A 6,067-nucleotide genomic window follows, 5' to 3' on the forward strand; every position below is an offset into this window, starting at 1 on the left:
AACCAACTAATCACGGCGTGGCTCCCCTCAGCAACGCCCGCCTCTGCCACGCCACCCCAGTCAATCAGAGGCGAGCCGGAAGTGGCGCTTCCTCGCCTGCTGGTCCCGGTCCCCCCGGTCTCGGGCGGGTCCCCTGGGATGCTCTGGGAGCAGCGGGAGCGCTCCGGGAGCTGCTGAGGTGGCCGGGACAGGAGCGGGAGGGGCCTTAGAGGGGATCGGGGGAGGGTCTAGGGGGCTCTCAGGAGGTCCTGGGCCAACACTGGGGGTCTCTGGGGTGTTTGGCGTTCCTGGAGGGGTCCGGGGGAGATTTGGGGGTCCCGGGGGTTCCCAGGCCCACCCTGAACCGGGGTCTGGGGGGAGGGGGCACAGCAGGGGCTCCCCCCCTCCGGTTTTTGGGGGTCTCTCATGGTGCTCCCCTCCCCAAAAAGCTCCGAGGGCCCCCTGAAGTGGCTCCTGTTCCACCGGCCGGTGCCCCCTGATCCAGGACAGCCCCACTGAGTCTGGGGTGGGTTCTGGAGGGATTTCTGGGGGCTTTTTGGGTGGGATTTTGGGAGGGTTTTGGAGGATTTGGAGGTGGCTTTTTGGGCTTTGGGGGATTTTGTTGTTTAGGGGGGAGTTATTGGGTTTTTGGGGAGAATTATTGTATATGGGGGCGGGGAGTGGATTTGGAGGGTTTTGGATTTTGAGGGAGTTTATTGGTTTTGCAGGGGGTTGATATTTTGGGGGGAATTTATTGAAAATATTGGGAGCATTTTTTAATTTTGGTGAGTTTTGCTGGGATTTTGTGGGATTCCCTGGGGTTTTGGAGAATCTTATGGTAATTTTTACTGGATTTTGGGGGGGTTTAGTGGAATTTTGGGGGCCTTGGGTGGTCTGAGAAGGCTTTGAGCTTGTCCGTGTGTGTGGAGAAGGGCTGAGAGGCATGAAAATCTCCTCAAAACACCCAAAAGTCCCAATAAAACCCCTAAAGTCCCAACTAAAGTCCCTCCCAACTAAACCTCACAGAATCCCATTAGAACACCCTTGAATCCCAATAAAACCCCACAAAATCTCTTGAAATCCCAAAAACCGCCCCCCCCCCCCAAAATCCCGGTTAAACCCCAGAAATCCCCCAAAAATGTCCCCAAAACCACAAGAAACCCCACAACCCACCCCCTCAAAACTGAAAGAAATCCTGGGAACACCCAAAGTCCAAAGGTCTGTTGTGCCATTGCAGGATCATGGAACAGAAGAGTCACGTGACATTGTGGGGCCTGGGGAACCACAGAGACCATTGTGACACTGCAAGGCCTCATGGAATCATTGGGACCATTGTGACACTTGGAGCCTTCTGGAACCCGGGGGCCACTTTGACATTGTGCGACTCCACTGAACCAAGGGTCCATTATGACACTGCTGGACCCCATGGAGTCAAAGCACCATTGTGACATTATGGGTCCTCTTAAAACCAAGGGGATACAGAGCATATCTGACTGGTTTCTCCTCCCATGGACTGCCTGAGTGGTCCAACTGACCTTGGCATGTTGAAGGTCGTTTCTCATCTGCTGCTGAAACACTGGGGTTCTGTGCTTTCCTTCCCAATGGGAAAGATCTGTCCTCCTGCAGGCACCCATGGCCAGAATTGTGATTTCACCTCCAAGTTTCCTTATATCCAGGGATTGTTCCCATAGGAATACTTCCAGGACAAGTCTGGCTGGCAGTGGTTTCACAAGGGTCACGTCTCTTCTATCCACAAAATACTGGGGAAGGCTCTGTGCTCTCCTTCCTTTGGGAAAGAACTGTCCTGCTTCTCCAGGAACCCATGGCTGAGACTGGGGTTCCACCTCCAAAATTCCCTGTATTCAAACACTGCTCCCAAACAAAATCTGCCATTACTGACAAGTCTGCCTGGCCTTGGCCCAGTGAGGCTGTCACCTGCCTTCCAAACACTGGGGCTCTGTGCTTTCCTTCCTATGGAAAAGAAGTGTCCTTCTAGTCCAGGTGCGCATGGCCAGAATTGGGGTTCCACCTCCAACATTCCCAATTGTGACAGACTGGAGGAGATTGTTGGCTCAAAACATTTCATGTGTGGGGGAGGAAGGGGCAGGTGCAGCCTTGCCCTGCCCTGGAACCCCAATCCCCCCAGAGCCTCTATCCCAGCCCAGCAGTGTCTGCCAGTCCCTGGCACAGCACAGGAAATGCTCCACAGCCACCTCTGCAGCCCCCAGCCCAGCTCCTGAGGGACCAAATGAGCCCAAGTCCCACCTGGGGGAAGGGCCCAGCAAGACCCAGGGGTATTGAAGGCTGACCACAAGGCAAGCACACATCTTGACCCTGCTTCCTCTTGGAATTTCCATCTGAACAACACTGGAATCCAGGAGTTGGTAGCTCTGTGTGTGCTCCTCTGTACTTTTTATGTCTTTCTCTCTTTCTAATTCCCTCTTTTTGCAAATTTTGATTAACATTACATTGAACAGGCTTAGAGTTTGTGAAGCTGAACGGGCCAAGGTAATGCTTTGAGAAGTGTTTTCTGTTGATTGAATGTTGTATTAAACATTTTGCCAAAGTTTCTCTGCTTTTCTAAAGTTCGCAATAAAGACTGTTTAGTTGTTTTGAGCTCCTAAGAATCTCTTGTTGGTATTTCTCCAGTACATCCAACTCAGAGGACACAAATAATTGTAATTCCTTTTAAACGTCTCATTGAGGGAGTTTTTTAGGGAATGGCAGTCAGGCACAGCCCAGGCAGGGCTTTCCCAGCCACATTCCACACTCCGTTTCCCAGCTGGAGCCGCTGCTGCCTCTGAGTTGTGCTGCCCCAGCCCCAGGGACGCTCTCCTTGTCTGCCCATTCCCCCACGGTCTCTGGGCAGGGATGGCCTCAGTGGGAGCTGCTGACATCCTCAGCACCTTGGAGGCTGCTGCTGAATTTTCCTGCTCCAGAGACTTGTTCAGCCTTCAGCTCTTCAGTGCAGGAATTCAGTGGCCCAGGGCTCATTAACATTCAGAACACCTTAAGAACCCAAGCCCCTGGGAATAATTTGATTTAAGTGTTCAGATCTTTTATGGTTGATTAGTCAGATTTCAGAAGCCAATTCAATGTGAATACCCTGAGATTAAAAAGACAGCAAGAAAATATTTTTTTAGGTCTTGTAATTTTTTTTTCACTAGTAATTCATTGACATGTGCAATCTCCAATTGACATTGAATCCAAGTACCTCCTCATGCAGTTTGAATAGATATGAAAATCAAGACCCTTCATGGCTGACAATCAATCAGACTCTGTCCCTGCCCCCACCCCACCATTTCCCCCATCCAAGGCTGGCACTCAGAGCAGCCTTGTGCAAATCTGAGCTCCCTCCAGCCTACACTGGACCTACCCAACAGACCACAGTTGAACAGGATACAATTTAATAACAATCACACAATTAAAATAACAATCACACAATTACAAACTCTTCCCTGAGCCATGTGCAACGTCCCAGCAGTGTCTGATGAGTCCATCATTCACAAGTGATTTCCATACTAAAACTTACTTCACACAAATATGGTTCTGTGATAGATATAAACACAATTAACTTCTTGTATCAGGATTCTCGTCCTGGACTGAGGACAGAACAGCTCAAACAATTCCTGATTTGCAAAGCTCTCAGTGGTGGATGGAGAAGGGAGGTCAGGCTGCTTTTGGTCTTGAGGAAATGCTGAAACCAGCCTGACTCATTTCATCTCCTCCTGTCCTGTCTGATCTCCCCTCTTTCCTCTTCCACCCATTGGCTTTTGTCTCCCACCAGGCCCCCCAGAGAAGAGCCTGGCTCTGTGTTCTCCATCCTCTCCTCGCTGGCACTGCCAGGCTGGGCTGAGGAAGGACCCTCAGCCTTCCCTGCTCCAGGCTGGACCAGCCCAGCTCCCTCAGCCTCTGCTCACAGCTCCAGACAAAATTGATTCTTCTCCAAAATTCTCTACATGCAAGGGTTTCTCCTGGACAAAAGCTGAAAGGACAGACAGGCCTGGCTCAAGTTGGCTCTGGTGGTCGCCTCTAATCTGCCCTGGAAACACTGGGGCTCTGTCCTTTCCATCCTGAGGGAAAGAACTGGCCTTCTCATCCAGGTGCTCATGGGCTGAAATTGGGATTCTTCCCCCAAAATCCCGTATATCTGGGATACAGAATATTTATACCTGAGATACAAGATATTTATTCTCTTGCTCCCAGATGAAAGCTGCCAGGACAGACAGATCTGGCTGGTCTTGGCCTCTAGTGGCTGCTGTTTATCAGCTCCTGGAAGACTGGGGCTCCATGCTTTCCTTCCTGCTTTCCTTCCTGGGGAATCATGATGACACTTCAGGGCCTCATGGATCCAAGGAACCATTGTGACACTGTGTGGCCTCGTGGAACCAAGGACATCATTGTGACTCTGTTGGGCGGCATGGTCCCAAGAGGCCAGTGTGAAGCAGCAGGGCTGTGTGAAGCCAAGAGGCCATTGCTGCATTTCAGGGTCCCGTGGTGCCAAAGGACCACTGTGACCCTGCAGGGCACCGTGGATCCATGGAGAGCATTGTGGCATTGCAAGGCCCCATGGAATCATGGAGACCATTGTGACACTGTGGGGTGCCACAGAACCAAAGGGCCTCTGTGACCCTGCAGGGCCTCTTGGAAGCACGGGGACATTGTGACACTGCAGAAGCAAGGAGGACATTGTGACACTGCAGAGTGCCATGAAAGCAAGGGAACATGGAACAGATCTGGCTGGCTTGGCCACCCAGGGCCCACTTGACAGGCCCAGCTGATCTTGGAATGTTGAGGGCTGCCATTCATCAGCCCCTGGAGAACTGGTTCCCAGTGCTTTCCTTCCTATGGAAAAGAACCATTTGTCCTTCGAGGTGCCCACAGCCAAAATTGATACTCCCCTTGAAAATTCCCTGTATGCAAGGGTTCTCCCAGACAAAAGATTCCAGGACAGAGAGCTCTGGCTGGCCTTGGCCTCTGGTGGTCACCTCTCATCTCAAGGAAGCCCTGAGAAAAGTATTTGAATAGGTTTGACTGCTGGGACATCAATGAGTCTCACGCTCTTAAAAACTCAGATGGTCTTCTGATTATGTGTCTTTTCTTTCTTATTGTGCATTATGTGTGAAGTGTAATTTTCAGCTAAAAATATTATTCTTATCGCTTTACCCGAGTTATCTGAAACAAAACAGCTAATCTACATATGACTCCAGGTCACGTGTATAAGCAAACACAAGAAACAATCCAGCAGGAATTATTTGTCCCTGCTCCCATCTATCACATCTCTGGAGATGGAGGTGCAGCCCCAGCACTTGGCAGGGCTCAGGGGCTCACAAGCTCAGCTCCCACCTGTGGGATCTCAGTCTCTCAGAACTGGGGTGCAGGGTGAACAAGACCCCCCCTGGGGGGCTCGGGAGTCCTGGAATGCTGCCAGAAATGTCTGGTGGCTGGACTTTGATCCCACATGGGAGATGACATCAGTATGAGGACGGGAAGATTTCACTGGGGTGAATGGTGAAGAGACAAGTTAATTAGAGTGTGAGATACAGGGTTTAAGATCCCTGTACAGGGGGGTCTAGAGAGGCAAGATGGAGGGATTGGGGCGTGCCCTTCTCCTTCTTCTTCTTCCTCTAGGCCTCCATCTTCTGTGGTGATGTTGGCACTCCGGGATTGGACCTTACTAGGGGAACACTGGTTAATAAGGGTAGAGGGTATTGGAGAAAAATGATAAATATTGTATACGTAACTCCGGGTATAAAGATAGGTGACCGCCCCAGGGGCTTTCAGTGTGTGCCCATGGCTGACTGCTGAGCAGAACTCTGTCAGGCCAAGAGAAAATCTTTTAGATAAGCAATTAATAAACACCAAGACCAAGAACAAATCTGAAGCTTCCTCTCGTCCTTTCGAACCCGGGGGCCCAAGGCCATCTTTGGGCTTTTCCCCAGACCATCTAAACAGCCGAGAAATCCACAATTGGCGTCCGCTGTGCGGGCTATCTCCCACCAAACCTTTCGGGGGGGGGAAAGCCCTGAAGAGCTGAAGAGCCAAGAGAACAGCACTGATAACTCCAGAGGAGGGAAGCCTGAAGAAA

Source organism: Melozone crissalis, unplaced genomic scaffold (assembly GCF_028551555.1).
Source record: "Melozone crissalis strain CALT ecotype California unplaced genomic scaffold, PUWL_Pcris_2 ptg000082l_1, whole genome shotgun sequence".
NCBI classification, from domain to species: Eukaryota; Metazoa; Chordata; class Aves; order Passeriformes; family Passerellidae; genus Melozone; species Melozone crissalis.